This window comes from Silene latifolia, chromosome Y, assembly GCF_048544455.1.
Source record: "Silene latifolia isolate original U9 population chromosome Y, ASM4854445v1, whole genome shotgun sequence".
Taxonomy (NCBI): domain Eukaryota; kingdom Viridiplantae; phylum Streptophyta; class Magnoliopsida; order Caryophyllales; family Caryophyllaceae; genus Silene; species Silene latifolia.
Window position 1 is genome coordinate 199995615 of NC_133538.1, and position 21270 is coordinate 200016884.

Below are 21270 nucleotides of genomic sequence, written 5' to 3' on the forward strand. Positions count from 1 at the left end.
TTTGATTTTGATTTATACAAATGATTTACCTTTCGACATGGTTCTGTCGGAAAATTTTAGTTGAAACTTTTGAAAGAATTTTAATTCTTACGATAAGTAACCTTTTAAATATTTTGGTTACCGATTCCAATTCCAGTTTTATTTTATATAGCCTTTCATTTCTACTTTCAAGTTTCGAGGACGAAACTTTTTAAAGGTGGGGTGATTGTAACACCCGCGAATTTCCCATTTTGACAATTATAATTTATTAAACCGTTTAATTACTCTATTTTATATTTTTGAATTATTCAATTTAATTAATTTTATTTTGAACACGATTTTTTTATGAAAGTAATATTTTAACGCTTAATTTATATAAAAATACGTATTTTAGTCGGATAGTATTAATAATGATAATAATAATAATAACAATGTTTCCGTCTTAAGATATAAACATAATTCCGTCTATTATAGACCGTCACATTTCACTCTGTACCCACTTTAATCTGGACCAATCAAAAACCAACAACACATTCACCTACCTATACTCCACTTTTAAAATATCTCCTATTAATATTTATATATTATTATTATTATTATTATTATTATTATTATTATTATTATTATTATTATTATTATTATTATTATTATTATTATTATTATCCCGTCCCCACCCCCCTTCATTCCCCTTTTTCATTTCGTTGATGTTGAATCAACAGCAAAACAACAATTGCAAATAACCCAGAAAACTCCATTTCCGCCGTCCTTTAACTCCGATCCCGTCCCCATTTCTCGACCAAATCCCATAATTTTTGTACCATTCTCCTCCTTACTTCCTCCTTCATCTTTCAAGGTAATAAAGTCTTATTTTTGTGACGATTTCGTTTTTCACCGTCTTATAAAAGTTTCGATTTTTGCCTCAATCCTTTCTTTTTCTTGCTCCTTGATAAAGGTCTCGAAGACCCGGTGGAAGACTCAATCTTTAGGGACTGTTTATTCGAAGAATAAGGAGCGTTTAAGGTAACGGTGATAGGTTACTCGACAAAAATGTCGATATTTCGTCCTTTATCTCGGTTTTATACTCTAATTTGTCTTAAAGTTTGGTTCTTTATGCTTTCCTCATATGTGTGGTGGAATATGTGAAATTATTAGTCTTCTTACATACTTATTTGGATGTGTGTTTCGGGTATGGAGGGTGTGTTTTACTGGGTGAAATTCCGTCTTAAAACAGACTGTTTTCACCTACAGCTAAAAAAAATGATTTGTTCCTTTTAGACTTTGTCGTACTTAGCTAGTACGTAGTTAAGAGGAAAATTGTGTGTTTCAAATTTTGTAGTGTAGGACTAGGACTAGTACGTAGTTAAGAGGTCGAATCATGTTGCTAAAACACACTCCGTGCTACTTTCAGAATTTATCATCTACTGTCGATTTTTTTAGTCGGTTTTATTCGAGTTTTACTTACCCGTTTTAAGAAAAGTTGGTACCTTTGGATTCTTGGTGAAGTGGGTAATCATGTTGAGTAATTTGTTTGGATGAATACTACCATTTTCATGCTTAAAATTTCGTCATAAGACGGTCACAAATGAACTTTATAAATTGTGAAAATGGACTTTGTCAAGCAGTTTTCGGGGGCCGTTTCGACGGGTTTCTTTATGTTAAATTGAACCAACTTCCTTGCTACTGTCTCAAGTGCATATACATGTTTGTATTGGGCCTTTTGTTTGGGTGAAATCCGTCTTGGTTTGGCCTAGAAACCGTCCTATATGACGGCTAGACGCAGACAAGAGGGATTGGCTGCGTCTTTTTGTGCTCTGTACTATGTTGTTTGTTGTTGGCTCTTACGTACGGGGGCCGTGGCCAGGTCTTGCAGGCCGTGGGTGAGCCATGGCTGGTGTGTGCGCCAAGCCGTAGTTGGGCGAGTCCGGTCATGGCTAGGTCATAGCCCCGGTTAGGTTAATTTTTGTCCGTGAAATATTTAGTTGGGGTTTAATTAATTCGAATTTCCGTCATATGATCTATGTATCTTAAATTCATTATTTGCCGTTTTTTCACATATTCCTCTCACATGATCAAATTGTTGGGCTTCACATGATTATATGTTTGAATTTTACATGAGTATCAAGTTGGGTTTAACATATCTTGTTTGTTGGGCTTAATGTGATTTAATTGTTGGACTCCTTATAGATTGCTTATTGGACTCATAAATGAGTCACTTGAATTGGTCACATTTTATTCCGTAATTTCATATATCATAATTTATTCATTATCGTTTGTTATGTTTTATTTAACCGGCATGATAAATTATAAAATGAAATATTTATTAATATGATACAAGTATGAGATTTTTATTATAAGTAGTTACTTCTAGTGAGTCGTATTCTTGATAATGCCTTGTACTGTCTATTGTGAGAGTCTTGGTCCTATCGGATACTAGGGGTGAGCTATAAGCCCTCTAGTTGCGATATGATTGTCGGGATTGATGTTCCCATCCGTACTCATGGTGAGATTTAAGCCATGAGTATGAATGTGACATTAACGGTCCCGTGTCATATGATGTTTGCATGATCATTCTTACTCTTATTGTGACTCAAGTGTGACGTTTTACATTGTGTGACTACTTGACATTCCTTATTTACCCCTTTCGGACCTTTCGTTACGAGTGTGTGCCATGTTTCCGGATTGGGTTATCTTTCCTCTTTCGGACCTTTGGTTACGAGTGTGTGCCATGTTTCCGGATTAGGTTATCTTTCCTCTTTCGGACCTTTGGTTACGGGTGTGTGCCATGTTTCCGAATTAGGATATCCTTCCGCCTTTCTTCGGACCTTTGGTTACGGGTGTGTGCCATGTTTCCGATTAGAGGTTACTCGACCTTTGGTTATGAGTGTGTGCCATGTTTCGAGTCTTGGATACGATTGGTATATCGTTTGTCGAATCGGGTGACGTCCATCCCGAGAGTCTGGATCCAGGTTTAGACTAGGACCGTATTATGATCGTCGTCCTACCAAGAGGTTGGAGTCTAAATGGTTGTCTTGTGAGTTCATACTAAGTATATGCCTTACACTTGTTGAGTCGGTCAATATGAGTTGGTTGACTTGGTTGCTCCATGCCCTTGATTGCATGTTTATTTTAACATATCATGCCTATTCTATTAAGAAAGTATTATGTCTGTCTCATCATGATTCTCATTATATCTTCTTGTCCTTCATTATCTACATGTGATGCATGACTAATATGTTCAATTAAGTGTTTGTTACTTGCTTTTCGACATATTGTGGCTGGGAGAACCTTGAGTTACTCCCCACTGACTGTGGCGTTCATGTTTACATGAATGACAGGTGGTGAAGATGCTTACGTGGGGAAGACGTGTGGGCTAGCGAGAACTAAATCCATGGACCTTAGTTTCTAGTTTAGAAACCCCTTATATGTTTATTCGTGGGATATCTTTTCCCCGCTTTCTAGACTTGGGTTGTAATAACCTATATTGGTCTATTTTAGCATTTGTTTCATTTAGTTTTTGGCACCCGCGTATTAATCCTTAACTTATAACAAAAAGTTTTTAAAAATCTCACATTTTCTGCTTTAATTTATTAGTTATACTTTCCGCTTTATCGCGGGGTGTCACAATAAATATATAAAAAAATCCGAAAACACAAAAAAAAATGGTAGATTTTATTTTTAACGAGTGTAACTTTAAAGAACTATGAGGGTAACTTTAAAGAAATACGAGTGTAACTTTAAAATCAGATCTGAAACCACCAAAATAACAAAGCGAGTAAAACTTTAAGATTATAAATAATAATAAAAAAAAAAATTTGAATAAACAAATCTAAAAAAAATATATAAGTGATATAGCGTGATATTAGAGCAACTTCAATGGCAATATGTAGCTTGTCTTTCCCCATCCCTTTTCTAAGCAACATAGTTTCCGAGTTACATCGTCCTTCAATGGTAACTACAATACACTGTAGCTTAGAATGGCCCACATGATATTAAATATTATATTTTAAATTATTTACTTATTTTTTAATTAATTATTTTTTCCATTTAAATGTCAAGCTATGTAGCTTGGTAGAACTACAATGGCTTAAAAGCAGCATCATATTTTTCGTCTCCAATGGTGAGCATACTACTTGACAATTTTTAATAATTGCAAGCAAGTCTCTAAATGCAACCGTTGAAGTTGAATGTGAAAGGCAAAAAAAAGGGGAAGGGGGTCATCACTGGGTTCATAGACTATACATCCGGTAATATCTCTAATTGTGTATTTTGTGAGTTTTATTTTAAATTTTTTGAGTTCTACTTTAGTATAAAGTTTTTGAAAGACAATTACTAAAACATTACACTAAAAAAATATAATATTGCTCAAAAACTATATTTACAAATGGTAATATGTTCAAAAAAAAATGTATATATCTTTCAAAAAATTATAAGGTATGAAGTCTACCCGGATCGTAATCCTTTTTAGGACCATCACCACTACAAAACCAACAATACCACGTTGTCCACGTACCACCAATCCTCAATTTTTTCAAAAAAAAAAAAGAATAAAATAGACTAAAACTGTACCATTAGATCTAATATAAAAGAACAACAAAAATATACTTCCTCCATTCAACTCCACTCTACCACTTTCTTTTTCACGTTTGTAAATGGCGTGTTTACGCGCTTAAATATCGTTACTACGTATTTGCAAAAATTATAAAAGTTAGATATTTTTAATGTCTTTCATAAAAGCAGAATCAAACAAGATCATGAATATATTTTCACTGTATCGAGAGAAAATTGAAATGAATACTCACTTTCGTGAATAGTGTATAAAAATGAAATAGATAGAGTGGAGTTGAATGGAGGTAGTACTAATAAACACAAAAAAATTTACAATAACAGTGATATCTCTTGAATTTTACAAATTCTACCATCAAATTCAACAATTATACATCAATCGGGTAAAAATCGTTAATTTCGATTGATTTCTTCGTATTCAGTTAGATGATTTTTGGTGAGTTATAATCAGGATTTTGTGTTTATGTTTAATCATTGTTTTTAATTTCTAACTTAATCATTGTTTTTAATCTATTATTATGATGATATTTGAATTTTCCCCAAAATTTGTAACCCTAAATTTGAAAGGAAAGGAACATAAGGGAAAGAAGAAGAAGAAATGAGTAGTACAAATTTCAGGATGTTGAAGGCCGTCTTACAACTCTCCAATGTATGGCTGGTTCATTGGTTACTCTAGCATACGTTAATTAACTGGCCTGATAATTTTTACTGTCTGGATATGCTCTATATTAAGTTGATTCATGAGTAAAATAAAGTCGCCATAGAATTGTTTCACGTCTCTTTTTCCTAATGTTACAAGTTTCGTGCTGTTCATCATTCATATCCATGTACATTTTGATATCGCAAGTAATGTTTTTGAGCTGATACAAACGAAATAATAGACTGACATGAAAAGTGGTGATTGATCATATCTTGTTCAGCCCTCGGTTGATGGATTTTGGGCAAAATTTATAAAGTTGTTCTTCGCTAGTGTATCGTTACTTCATTGTTCGGTACAGTCAACGACAATCAGGATGATTCCTCTGTTTGATTGAGTGATAATAGAGGCTAAATTTGAAGGGGGTGCATTGTAGTTGGTACGTTGTCTCGGGCTTCGCAGTGATGGGTTCGATGTTCCTGGGAACATGCTGCTTGATTTTAGGCTAATTAACGGGTTGGGTAGTGCCAACTCGTGGAGACGATCGGTGATTCTAGTGCTTGGTGGTGTAGCTGTGGCGGCTTGGTTCATCTATGCGCTGCTCGTAATCAAAAATTGATTGATGCCAACCGATGTTGGGTTCGCTGGTGATGGTGGACTCGAATGGTGGTCTGATATATGACGCGGGTGTTTATCGTAACTGATGTGGGGCATTGCTGGTAGAGATGGAGTGTCGAAGAAGACTAGGAATGGTGCCATGGTAGGTTTGTCAGTAGCATTTTCTTGTATGCAATGCAATGCTACTAGCACTCATTTGTTAACTTCCTCTCTTGAAACGTTAGAGCATAATGCTTGATCCACTAGTTCCATTACATCACATGTATCCCAAAGTCTGTGCGCCTGATTCAACAAGAAAAAAATGTTTATAATTTCATTCGTGATTAATGTAACTTATTTATATTACTTAGTCTTGGTTACATGTCTCATAAGTGAATTGTTGTTATTGCGACTTTCTTATGTGTAAAACTTGTTTTTTGTGTAAAACCATGTGTTATTCCAACGTTATATTGCTACTCTAACCTAACCCATAATCAAATGTTATTCCATTGTTACTCTATTATTACGTTGTGTTTTTCCATTGTTAGTTTATTGTTACCCTATGTTATTCCAAATTATTACACTATTTACGTGTTATTCTATTGTTACTCTAGTGTAACTATTATTTTGTTGTTACCCCATTGTTACTTTGTGTTATTCATTGTTACTTTATACTCCCTCTAATTCACAATAAAGCTCCCTATTTCTTTTTTTGGTAAGTGTTTGTGTGGTCCAAATTTAATTGTATGGTGGGGGTAGTATATTTGTATGGTCCAAATTTAATTATATGGTGGGGTAGTGTGTTTCCTTATTTTTTGTGGTAAAATGAAATGAGAGGTTTATTATGAATTGGAGGGAGTTGTGTCAATAATACTCTCATGTAGCTGTTAATCTGAATTCTTGTAGTGACAGCATATGCTAAGTTGATGCATTACCACGTTGTTTAATTTGTTCATTTGTTCATAAATATTGTTACTCTATTGTTATCACGTGTTATTCTATTATTACTCTAATATTACCGTTATTCCATTATTATTTTGTGTTATTCTAAATTGTTCATGGTTACTAACTCAGATTGTTTTAATAAAAGGTAACAAATAAATGAGACGGATTTATTCAATTGTTATTCTAAATTGTTCATTGTTACTAACTAAGTTTTTTTTTTTAGAAATATATTTTACTAACTTAAATTATTTTAATCAAAGGTAAACAAATAAATGAGACGGATGGAGTAATTGTTCACATGGGTTGCTCATTGTTACTCCAATGTTATAATAGATTGCTCATTGTTATTCCAATTTTACTTTGGACTATTCAAATCCCGCATAGCCTCGTTGATCTACATATGTATGTCTTTGCTCCATTGATGTACTATTCTTTGAGTAACATTACAGTAACCGCACAATAACACTACAAAATAGCAGTGTAACACCACAATAACAACACAATAACACTTGCAAAACTTAGCAATCGTTTAACACTATTACATTAACATTATTACAATAACACTAGCGTAACATCACAATAACACAACAATAATACTAGAGTAACACCATAATAACACAAGGGTAACACAAAAATAACACTAGGCTAACACAAGTGAAAAATTAGCAATTGAATAACATTACAATAACACCATAATAACACTACAATAATAGCAGAGTAACACTACATTAACACTACAACACTAGGCTAACACATGTGAGAAACTTAACAACTAATTAACATTATAGTAACACTATATTAACAATAGAATAACACAACAATAACACTAGGCTAACACACGTGCGAAACTTAACAATTGACTAACACTACATTAACATTACAATAACACAAGATTAACATCACACTAACACGACAATAACACCAGAGTAATACCACAATAACACAAGGATAACATAACAATAACACTAGGCTAACACAGATAAAAATAAGCAATTGAGTAACATTACAATAACACTAGACTAACACAATACTAGCGAAAGTCCATGTCAAAACTAAATACATCCATACACAAATATAGCCAAATACAAGAAATGAACTAGTCTTAATACTGATCACAATAGTACACTAAAAATTACCCACTCCAACGGGGTTATAATTATAACCCAATATGACTAATTTAAATATCGGGTTGCGAAACGTCGTCGACGTTTTATAACAAATCGCTGACGGTTTTCAAAAAAAAGATGGCCTACCCCTTCTCTCTCTCTCTCTCTCTCTCTCTCTCTCTCTCTCTCTCTCAATACTCAATTTCTCTCTTTCACTCTCTAACTCTCCCTTACAACCCCGCATCACCAACGTCGCCACCGCCATTGCATCACCACCGCAACCACCACAGCACCTCCACCACCACCGCAGCAACACCACAGACGACGGCAGCACCTCCACCAACCACCGCAGCACCTCCCTCGTTTTTATCAAGTAAGTCCTTTTTTTTAAAATTAGTTTAGATTTAGTTGTATAATTTGATTAGAATTAGGCTAGTAATGTATGTTTGTGTTGATTTGAATGAATTCTCGTTTCAATTTCCTTATTCTTCTTCTTCATTCTCGTTTCAATTTCCTTATTCTTCTTCATTTCGTGCTTATTAATGTCGGCTTTGTTCTTCTTGTTGTTGTTAATGTTGTTTGTTTGTTTGTTTGTTTGTTTTTTGTTGTTGTTGTTGTTGTTGTTGTTGTTGTTGTTGTTGTTGTTGTTGTTGTTGTTGTTGTTGTTGTTAGTGTTGTTTGTTGTCCATGGATCTGTTGTTGTTGTCGATGTATTTGTTCTTGTATTTGTCTGGTAACAATGGGGTTTGTCGAGAAAAGGGGAGTATGATATGGGCAGGGACGTTAAAATGAAACATCCAGTAGGGGGAGGGACGTAGAAACTCCAAGTCTGGTAGGGGGAGGGACGTAGCAATTCAACGTTCATGTATGGTAAGGACGTTGAATTTGCACGTCTTCAATGGGCACGGACGTAGATGTTGCACGTCTGTAGTGGACGGACATAGAAACCACACATCTGCCTTGGAATTGGACGTTGAGTTTCAACGTCCTACATGGTCATGGACGTTGAAATTCAATATCCTGGCCATGGTCGGACTTTGAATTTCAATGTCCATCCATGGTTAAGACCTTTTTATTTCGTTTAAACCGTATATTTTCAATTTTAATGTGCAATTTTTATTTTTCTTGTTTTAGAAGTTGTGTATTTTATTTATAATGGTTAAATTTATATTTATTTTTTATTAGAAGTTGTTAGTTTTGTGTTATTTTGAATTTATATGTATTTAAAGTTATTTTTATATATAAGTTTTGTATGAAAACTTGTTTATTTTTATTTATCTAACTTTTTAATCTCGTAAATGCGGATGTCGAACAATGAAGACTACATTATGACTTCACTAGGTCGCATTTACGAAAGATCGAAGAGTAACGAGCTCTAAGCGGCGTATCCCCTTACCGTTAGCGCCACGTCGTGGTCGGGGTAGGGGCATCGAAATACGCCCTTGTCTTGACCCTACTCCCGACGCTACTCCCGAGCCTGTTATGACCGAGATTGATTTACCTACTGCGTTTTTAGGGCAAACAAGAGCCTCACGAACTCTTTCTCTTCGGCATCCAAACCCGCAAAATGCCTATGACCGTTTTGTACTTTGCACTTTGTGGTTGTGATATCCACCTTTCTCCGAGGTCAAAATGTTCCAAACAATCAACTCCTTCCCATTTATATCATTATCCCCGTTCTCAACGGCTCGAACCCGAAACAAACACTTACACTTAGTTGTCCCTTTCTTCTTAGGCTTCTCGGGAATATCGGGATCGATCTTCTTTCTCGTTCGGTCGTACCTTGAACAACGAAAGTAATAGCCTAGCAACTCGGGTTGTTTATGATTTTTGGCCCAATTTGATGCTTTTACTAAGGCAAACCCGTTATCAAAAGCTATTTTTTGAGCCCACTCAAACGCCTCATCCCGACTCGCAAAACATGTAACCGTGTCAAATAGGTAGTTGTAATTAACATCGTTTACACCAAACTCCTCAAATGAATCCTGTTAAAACGCAAAATTAATAATGATTAGATGCTAAAATATGTAAAAAGACCTAAATTTACGAAAAAAACTAAATAAAATGAAGAAAAACCAAATTTAATAGTCTAAACCATGAGCGGACATTGAATATTCACGTCCATCACCATGACAGACGTGAATAGTAAACGTCCCTCCCCATTATGGACGTGAATAGTGCACGTCCATACCCATGATGGACTTTGATATTCAAAGTCTGTCCATGGAGAACGTTGATATTCAAAGTCCCCATCCATGACGGACTTTGAATATTCACGTCCGTGTCCATGAGGGACATTGAATATTCACGTCCCCTTCCATGGGGGACTTTGATTCTAGACGTCCCTGTCCATGAGGGACTTTGAATTTCAACGTCCTAATTGACGACTACAAATATTTTCGACGGGTTTGGGCGCGTTTGTTCCATTCATCCTAATTCTATGAAGACTTAACATGTAATTCAATATATCAACTTAACATGTAATTCAATAATCATACTAATTCGATTGAAATGAAAATAGATTGTGTAACTACTTACCTCATATTCGTTGTTAGCATTTGATGTGGATTGCTCGTTGTTTGACATTGAATCGTTGTTTTGTTGATGTGGATTGCTCGTGTAGTTCTTCAACCGAGTTAGAACATCGTCTTTTTTTTTAGTGTTGTTTGCTTGGGAGAGAATTGGGTAGAGAGAGGGAGAGGAAGGGTAGGGGGCGTCTTTTTTATGAAAAGCATCGACGATTTTTTATAAAACGTCGACGTTTTACAGCCTCTTTAAATACTAGCGCATACGCAAACCCGGTCAACACATTAATATACTCGAAATTGAAGAATATTTTCTTTTATTTAACACCTGATAGGCTGATGATACACGTGTCGATCTAATGCTCTACTAAAAGAAGCACAAACATCAAGAGTTGTAACAAACAAACGTGATCAAAACAAATGGATTAAAAATTATCTCTCTCTAAAAGAAAACCTCCCACCTCTCTCTAAAAAGAAACCCTAAATCCCTTCGTTTGATCCGCCGCCTCTCCCTACCAATCACCTCTTCCCTTTCTCCCTTACCCATCGCCGGAGATGGGGTCATTCCTTGACCCATCTCCGGTGATCAAACACACCTCCTCTTCGTTGCGGTCTCCTATGGTCTGATCTCGCTCCCCTCTTTCTTTGGATCGTTTTTCCGTCTTGATCGTCCGGTGGGAATGGATTGCGGTTCGTGTGGTTGTTCCGAGGTCGTTCCGTTCCGCGTTCCTCCGTCCTGTCATCGAAGCAGCGCATGTGTTCCAGGGGTGTTCCCCTCTCCCTCGCCCCTTTCCCCTCCCCTGGTATGTTCTGGTGTCTTAAAGGATGTCGGTTGTCGTTTTTTATGTGTTAGGTTGATGAGCATAGCTCATCTGGGTGGCGATGTTCTGGTATTGGTGGTGGTTTTGGGACGATCTGGTGTTTCCCCTCCCCCTCGCCCCCTCCCCCACCAGATCTGTCCCATTACCGGGTTTTAAATGTCAATCCTTTGAATTGTTTTGGTAGGTTGTGTTGCATGGCCGCCGATGGTCTGGGGGGTTTGTTTGGAATTTGGAGTCTCGGTGGTCGGTGTTTGTTGGTTGAGCCGTGACGATCGTGGATGTTTTGTTGAGTCCTGTTGCTTCTTTGTTTGAGTGAGATCGTGTTTTCTAGGGTCCTTTCCTCTCTGTTTTGAGGTGTGTGGGGTAGGGGTTTTTGGGTTTTGGCGTGACTTTGGTTGGGTTCGGAGGCGGTGGTCTTCTCGTCTTTTGAATGGTGGTTGTTCTTTTTTTCCTGTCCTGTTTTTATTTACTAATAACCTCCTTCTTTAAAAGGTTTAGTCGTCTCTTTAGTGGTAAGCTAAGTCCCTTAAACTGTGTTGGTGTTGAGGTGCTTGTGTCTCTGGAGGTTCGTGTTACACATTGCATGTTGATTTTCTTGGTCTGTTTGTCCTATGATCAATGGGTGCGATCTCTAAGGTGTAGGAGTTTTATCTCGTGAGGCGAGCTTTGCCTTGCTTTTCATCTTTTCTTTCTACGTTCTTTTCGCAAGAGCGTAAGTACACCTGGTTATTGTTATTCAGGAGTTCGTATGTATCGACGGTTTGTGGAGATCTTCCATGTTAATGAAGATGATACCAACGTTCGTGACCAAGCTGCCGCCTTTTGCCATTCTACCATCGTTTTTCCTGCTTATCTTAATGTCATAGTTTTAAGTTTAAATAAATGTTTTGTAATCTCGATGTATGGCTTTGTAGTGCTAGATTTAGTTGTCAAGTGTCTGGTGCTATCTAGTCGAGTAGCTTACTATGTACTGATTGTAATAATGTAAGTTATTCACCCTTCTGTCAAAAAAAAAAAAAAAAAAAGTTGTAACATACAGGTAAAATTTCGACACCTTGAAATATGAATAATTTCCAATTTCATATCCAATAACTATTCATTTCTTGCCACAAAATTTGGCGATAGCTAAGCATTCATTCTACAAAGTAATCGGTTGAACACAACACATCCATAACATCTGAAGCCTAAAAGTTATGTACTCGGAGCCGTCTTTTTCCTTCAACTCATTTCCCCGCATACTTAGAGAAAATCACTGGCTCCCTCTTACCTTCCTCGTCCAGAGGCCCAAGCCCAACTGCAATAACCTGTCGACAGACCAAATAAGAGCGAGTCTGAGGCTTAGACTGGGATAGACTATAGGGGGTCAAGAGTTAAGGTGGAGCATAAATCGCGAGAAATTATATGAGAGTCTATTAACCTAGTTTCAGTCTTAATTACATTTAAAACTTGAACTTGATCAAGTCGAGATGATATAATTGAAATTGAAAAATTCATAACAGCTACTATTGATGAATAAAACAGAGTCAAATCAAAGAAATCCAAATGCATTTACAAAAAAAGCGCTCAAGTGATGACAAATTTGTTTATTTAAAATGAACGATTCTTAGAATTTCATCCCAAATAAAATAAAACAATAGAACAGTACTTTCATCCGAGAGATTGACGGAAACATAATAAAATGGAAAGAAGTATAAGATTAAGATGAACCTTGCTCCCAGGATAAGCCATTAAATTGCGAAAGTTTAGCAGTAAGAGCTGGATCAAACACTCAGCATAGATTATACAGGTAACCAAGTAGATGAAGAGCCGGGATCAAACACTCAGCCTATGAAGTGAATGAATTTCATTACAAGGTCTAGATATTTTGCTGGCACCAGTGGTTATTATGCAATCTAAAAGCAATCCGTCTTATTGTAGACGGACGGTGTGTCCGTCTAAAAAGGTTTGAAACGGAGATAATGTCCTCTCACAAAACGCAGTGAGAGAGGCGAGTGGAAGATATCATTTCCACCCACTGGCGCACTATCCACTCTCATTTTATGAGAGGACATTATCTGTCTGGCTTTTTAAACGAATAGTTCCATCTAAAATGGGAATTTGTGATCTAAAAGATAAGGAACTGTAATTTCAAATAGTGACAAAAATGACTGCTAAACATGTGGCAATATATGGAGCTTATTTTAGTCATGCAAGTGAAAAAGGCAGACTTAATAATTCATAAATGAATTAAGAAAACTTGACACCGATTCCCGCAAATTGCTAGATCATGAGGCCCTAACATTGCAATCTTTCAACCCAAATTTACACGATTATCGACTGTAGAAGGCGCACTGCTCTAGCCAGCCTCAGTTGAGTGACGCACTACTCTAGCCAGCAGCATCGACGCGGCACCGACCACCACACACATCAGTAGCACGTCCCTCTGCCTTTTCCTTCAGTTTGACCTCCATGAACAACCCCGCAACCGAGTGTGAAATAAAAGCAGCATTGTCGTCAGCTTCTTCAACAGCAACATTAAGCTTTTCAGTCCTTCAACCAACTTATGTTGATGTTTTGAAGAAAACCATGGTGATGGATATTTGGAGAAGATGAAGATTAGGGAGAGAGATGAAGAGAATCAGAAAACTTGTGATTGAAGAGTATACAGTGTAATTGTATTAGAATTGTGTTATTACTTGCATTTTACAATAAAGGCTTTCCCTTCCTTATATAGTTGGTTTAACCAACTTAAGTTAGGAATACATGATTAGCTTAACTAACTAATGACTACTTAACAAACTTTGACTGATTATAAGATACTTTGACTTCTATATTCTAACACCCCCCCCCCTCAAGTTGGAGGGTGTGAATGAAACAGCCCCAACTTGTGTTGTAGTTGATGATGTAGAGGCCCTGGCAATGCTTTGGTGAAAAGATCTGCTGATTGTTGAAGTGTAGGAATATAGGATAGACTAATTAAACCATCTAGCAACTTCTCCCGAACAAAATGGCAATCTAAATCAATGTGTTTTGTCCGTTCGTGAAAAACAGGATTCTTTGCAATATGGATAGCTGCCTGGCTATCACATTTGACAGGAATGGCTTGAATATTAGGAACATGTAGTTCAGTTAGTAGCCTGCTAAGCCATGCCAATTCGGCTGTGATTCGTCTTAATGACCTGTATTCTGCTTCTGCTGATGACAAGGACACAGTTTGTTGCTTCTTTGACTTCCAGGAAATAAGACTTCCACCCATAAATACAAGGAACCCGCTAACAGATCGTCTGGTTTGGGGCAAGCCGTTTAATCAAAGCATCACAAGAACTTCGTGAGTGCATAATCAGTTTGTTGTTTAGAAGAATGCCTTGAGCAACATCCTTGGCTATGTACTTTAAGACATGAATGGCTGCATTCCAATGTTGTTCCCTTGGGAATGCCATGAATCGACTTAAGAGCCGTATAAGCAAAGGCTATGTCAGTCTTGTATGAGTTAAAAAATTTAATTTACCCACTAATTTTTCGTAGTCGGCAGGATTATCTATAAGATTGCTTGATTAGCGTCTAATTTGATGGATGCATCCAAAGGACAAGTGACAGGCTTGCAATTGGTGTAACCAAACTCCTCTAATAATTGATGGCATACTTCCTTTGTGTGATAGCCATACCGTCTGCACATGTTTGAATTCCAACCCTAGGAAATAAGCGAGGTTTCCTAAATCTTTTATTTTGAATGTATCATCCAAGAACGCTTTTAGATCGTGATTTCGTATTATTGTCTCCAACAACAAGTATATCATCCACATATACTGCCAAGTAAACCACTTTGCCATTTGTCTTTTTGCTGAAAAGACTGTAATCATTTAGAGACTGTTGATAACCCCTTGATTTGAGAGCATGACAAAGCTTGGCATTCCATTGCCTAGAAGCTTGTTTAAGACCATATAGTGACTTCTGTAATTTGCATACCATATTCTTGCCTTTCACATTTAATCCGGGAGGTATCTTCATGTATACCTCCTCATGAAGATCACCGTGTAAGAAAGCGTTATTCACATCTAGTTGAGTCATAATCCATCCCTTTTTTATAGCTACAGCAACCAAACTTCTTATTGTTGTCATCTTTACCACTAAAGAAAAAGTCTCTGTGTAATCAATACCTTCCTTTTGGGTGTAACCTTTGACCACTAACCTGACTTTGTAACGCTCTATGCTGCCATCTGACTTGTGCTTCACCCTGAACACCCATTTGCAGGAAATAGAAGATTTGCCAGTGGGCAAAGGCACTATGGACCAGGTGTTGTTTCTGTCAAGTGCTTTAAATTCTTCATCAATGGCATGCTGCCATTCAGGATGAAAAGTCATTTATTTTAATGGGTTAATTGATTTGAAAAATCGTTTTGAAAATCGAAAAGAACTCGTTTTGAACACTTGTTTTTGAGCTCGATTTTAGCTCGGTTTTTGAGCCCGTTTTCTTTGCGAATTGGCACGAATCTCGAGTACACTAACCAACCTAAGCCTCTACCCATCCACCCTTGTTCGAACCCCCTACCCACGGCCCAAATTCCATCCCCAAACACCCCCCAACAGCCCGTGCATAACCAATGCAGCCCCCTGTTTTGGCAGCTCATTCCCGAGCCCAAAACCCGCTCCAAACACTACCAAGACCCGTACCCATTAACCCTAACCCATACCCTAGTATCCTACCCATATTATCCTAGCTTAATCACCAAGAAAACCCCTCTCAAACCCTCACAAAAGCTGCTGGACAGCAGCCATACGGGATGAGGCCCGACTGCCTCTCCCTCTCTTTTACCCTACTTTAACTCCTTATAAATACCACCCCTTCACCATACATTCATTCCTCTAAGTTCTCCCCACATTCTACCATCACTCACAAGCTTTAAACCTCAGAAACAAACCCTAATTGCCTCTCAAAAACCCTCCACAAAACCGACATACAAACTGAAACTGTTTGTGTGTCCTCCTCGAAAAACAATTCGTTCCTCCCTCAAACCTCCATCAAAACTCGATTTTCTTATTTCTAATTAACCACATAACATCCATCTACACATTAGACAAATATTTACGAGCCAAATTGCCCTTGAGAGTACACGAAATCCCTCGAAAAACAGAGTGTTATACACTCTGTTTTCGCGGTTTATTCTTGTCTGTCCAGTTCTGTTTGTGCTCGTTTTTCGTGCCCAATAACCCAAAACGAGCAGGGATTGCTTTAATATTCCTGTTCTCCTTTCTTTCTAGTTTTCAAAACATCTTTTAAATCGAATTTTCGTCGTGAAACGAGGGAGATATCATCGTTTGAAAATCGCTGTCCAGAATTTTCAAAACCGCGTGTTTGCTTTGCTCTTCGTCGACGACGGCCTCTCGAGATAAAATCTACCATCGATTACGACCCAAGACGGTGTCAAAGATACATGTAGGTTGAGGGTGCATCAAATCCTCTTCTTTTCCCTTTTATTTCGTTTGTTTTATGCTTTTTTTTATTGTCTTGTTTTTGTTTGTTTTTCGTTTTGATTATCGTTTGTTCTAATTAATTATGAAACTAGTTAGTCCGAGTATGAGTTAAAGTACCACCATGAACACCCGCGTTGACTTGAGATGGGAAAATAAACCGCTACTTCAGTCGGTCGTACACCCCCGTCTCATTTACATATCCTCGTGTTCAAGGTAGGGCATAAATAAAACGAGTTTCTAACTTCGCTCTTCGCTTTTGACCCCCTTGTTGTTTCGGCCAATTCGACATACCCTAGGACCCGTTGTATGTTAGTTTAACCTCTTATTGTTAACCTATGACGTATTTAGATGACATTAGATCAATTTAATAATCTAATTAGACACTTTAGGGTACATCGACATATCTTTAAAAATCAACTAACAATTCTGTAAATAATTGAACGCATCTTTCTCTTTCACCTAATTTCTCGCTAGTATATGAGTGCGTGATTAGCACCTTCTTATTAACACTCGATGAGTTAACTTAATTTGCAAACTTGACCTAATTCAACCCCTTTGGGCCGTGTGGAACACTCGATCTTAAGCGAAGCTTTCTGACCCTTTTTTTTATCATCGTTTTCTAATGTATCTCCCGTATCGCTTTGCAAATCCATCTAACTAATGAACCCGACCTAGGAACTAGGGTAGCCGTGTCTGTGGCCGTGGCTTTAGGCCGTGGGGTTGGTCATGCCTCTCTTTGTCTCGTTTGTTTTATATCTTTTGTTCTTTGTCGTTTGATAGCTTGTAATTTATCGTTCGCTCATCGGGTTGTAATCTTTCGAGTTAGTTTTCTTTTTTACGAGTCAAAACCTCTTCAAAAAACCTTAGTCTTATTTGGTTAGACGGTTGTTCCCCAATGCTTGTAGGAGCGTAGTAAACCGCATGTTGTTTAAAGCAACATGGCCCGGTTTATGCTAATGCATGCTTTGGTGCGTAGCCCTATGTCTAATTCGATGAGATTAAGTGAAAGCACGCATTACGAGGAGTGACCCAAGGCCGTGTGTCATGTAGGCCGTGAGTCACCCCCCCTTGTGCACGGTTTTCTAGGCCAAATGGCCGTGTTTTGTGTCGTGTATGGTTCCGTATGTAGCAATTGTATTTAGATCGAGTTGTATCTTTAATTTATTGTTGTGTCGGCATGAAATGCCTGGTTTGTAATAGGTAGATCCCAACGGCTCCCCCATTCCCCTTAAGCCTTGTTTGCTTTGTATGTTGTTAGATCAATCAACCCACATGCTAAATTACAACTTTGACAAAGTTAGTTTAGTTGCATCTAAAACGACATAGAAATTGTTGTCACATGATAGGGTTAAAACAACGTTTGCATATCATACATCGTAGTAGCTATGACCTTGTTTGAAATCCATACTTGACTTAGTAGAGGCCGTTATTGACGGGCGGGGTTGGGTGTCCTTATGGGCTTCCCAACACGTACCCTCACCCCTTACTCAAGATCTATGGTTTGTGGATCCGTCTAAATACCATTGGATTACGAGAGTCATTCAAATCGAGTGATATAGGGTACAAGTCTTTATCTTTAATCACTCGTAGTCGATTGGCTTTATGCTTTTCGATGAAAGGTGTAAAGTTGACTTGAACGGTTCCAAGTTCCCAAAAAACTTGGTGGCGACTCTAATATGTCTTAATTCGATTCGAAAGAACCTCGAGTCGATTATGCCTGGTGTGGATCCCGCGGACGCAGTTCCCGAGGGCCTTGTCCACACGTTTATTCACATATTCCTCTCACATGATCAAATTGTTGGGCTTCACATGATTATATGTTTGAATTTTACATGAGTATCAAGTTGGGTTTAACATATCTTGTTTGTTGGGCTTAATGTGATTTAATTGTTGGACTCCTTATAGATTGCTTATTGGACTCATAAATGAGTCACTTGAATTGGTCACATTTTATTCCGTAATTTCATATATCGTAATTTATTCATTATCGTTTGTTATGTTTTATTTAACCGGCATGATAAATTATAAAATGAAATATTTATTAATATGATACAAGTATGAGATTTTTATTATAAGTAGTTACTTCTAGTGAGTCGTATTCTTGATAATGCCTTGTACTGTCTGTTGTGAGAGTCTTGGTCCTATCAGATACTAGGGGTGAGCTATAAGCCCTCTAGTTGCGATATGATTATCGGGATTGATGTTCCCATCCGTACTCATGGTGAGATGCAAGCCATGAGTATGAATGTGACATTAACGGTCCCGTGTCATATGATGTTTGCATGATCATTCTTTCTCTTATTGTGACTCAAGTGTGACGTTTTACATTGTGTGACTACTTGACATTCCTTATTTACCCCTTTCGGACCTTTGGTTACGAGTGTGTGCCATGTTTCCGGATTGGGTTATCTTTCCTCTTTCGGAACTTTGGTTACGAGTGTGTGCCATGTTTCCGGATTAGGTTATCTTTCCTCTTTTGGACCTTTGGTTACGGGTGTGTGCCATGTTTCCGAATTAGGATATCCTTCCGCCTTTCTTCGGACCTTTGGTTACGGGTGTGTGCCATGTTTCCGATTAGAGGTTACTCGACCTTTGGTTACGAGTGTGTGCCATGTTTCGAGTCTTGGATACGATTGGTATATCGTTTGTCGAATCGGGTGACGTCCATCCCGAGAGTCTGGATCCAGGTTTAGACTAGGACCGTATTATGATCGTCGTCCTACCAAGAGGTTGGAGTCTAAATGGTTATCTTGTGAGTTCATACTAAGTATATGTCTTACACTTGTTGAGTCGGTCAATATAAGTTGGTTGACTTGGTTGCTCCATGCCCTTGATTGCATGTTTATTTTAACATATCATGCATATTCTATTAAGAAAGTATTATGTCTGTCTCATCATGATTCTCATTATATCTTCTTGTCCTTCATTATCTACATGTGATGCATGACTAATATGTTCAATTAAGTGTTTGTTACTTGCTTTTCGACATATTGTTGCTGGGAGAACCTTGAGTTACTCCCCCCGACGCATGCGTTCATGTTTACATGAATGACAGGTGGTGAAGATGCTTACGTGGGGAAGACGTGTGGGCTAGCGAGAACTAAATCCATGGACCTTAGTTTCTAGTTTAGAAACCCCTTATATGTTTATTCGTGGGATATCTTTTCCCCGCTTTCTAGACTTGGGTTGTAATAACCTATATTGGTCTATTTTAGCATTTGTTTCATTTAGTTTTTGGCACCCGCATATTAATCCTTAACTTATAACAAAAAGTTTTTAAAAATCTCACATTTTCCGCTTTAATTTATTAGTTATACTTTCCGCTTTATCGCGGGGTGTCACAGTTGGTATCAGAGCATATGTTGCTCCCGACGCACACACGTGTACCCCGAATTTAAATTGAACTTGACCTTGAATAAGGAATGAGAGATGGGTAGACTTAAGGACCTAAGGTGGTAGTCTGTAGTGTGTTCGCTCTTTGTTAGGTTCTAACATGTTTGTTGATTGTCACCTAATAATTGTTGTGCCCTTGGATCAATGACCGTGAACTTACCGACGTGAAGATCAAGATTTGATGCCTATTGCCAGAAATTGAAGATTTGTTCAACTTTGAAGAACGGTTCTACTTTCTCGAAGATGTTTCTCACTCTTGGTGTACCTTGTCTTATTCCTTATTTCTTGGTGCTTATCCTTCTTCTAAAAGTCTCTTCTGTTTTACTTTGAAAGTTACTCTTGTACTCCTAACTTGTCCTTTGTTCCTTGCTTATCCTCCCTTAACGCCTTTTTATAGTACTCTTTCTTTTGAGGAATGTTGACCTTGGTTGGAAATTTGACTTTTGAGGAGATTGTTGTGTTTGACTCTTAAACCTGGTTTTGAGAGGATTTGATGTTGGAAAGACTTAGGTAGTGTGATGAGACATACTTGATAGTTCTTATACCTAGATCCTTGATAAAGTGAGTATTCTTGATTGGTGGACTCTGTGTGTTAGGTGTGAGTTACATTTGTTACTAGGGTTATAGAACTTGGCCTTGTTGTTTATGTTTGGGATACTAGTGCTTGGTACTTGACCTAAGGTGGATGAAATTGAATGGTGGGATTATTAGTTGGTTTAAGTGAGTGATATTGATTACTACTTGAGGTATGGTACGAGAGTGAGAGTAAGCTACATTGTTGGGAAGTCTTAGCACTTGTTTTAGTAACTAGAAAGGGTAATGGTATGGTTGACACTAGTTGGATATGAGTATAGCTTTGTTGGAAACCTTGACCTTGATCTTGTGAAAGTTGTTGGTGGATGTTTGAGAATTTGGAGTGATGAGATCACACTTATAGTGAAATACCTTGTTTCAAGGGATAGCTTAGGATGAAGTAACCCAAGTAATTTGGGAAATCCTCGGGAATGTTGTGGTTATAAGTTTTGTTGTTAGGAAGTTCTCAGGACCATCTTGATGATGTTGTTGTTTGGGATATGAGTACTTGGCGTTTCCTTCTTTCCTAATTCCCTTTCTTCCTTGACCACAAGCGTTACCGTTCATACCTCTCTTCTTCGCTTCATCTTGCTCCTCCCTTAAGTTGATGCTAGTGACCTATAAAAACCCTACCCTTGACATTTTTATTGTTTTGACTTCAATTCTTACCCTATGAAGTT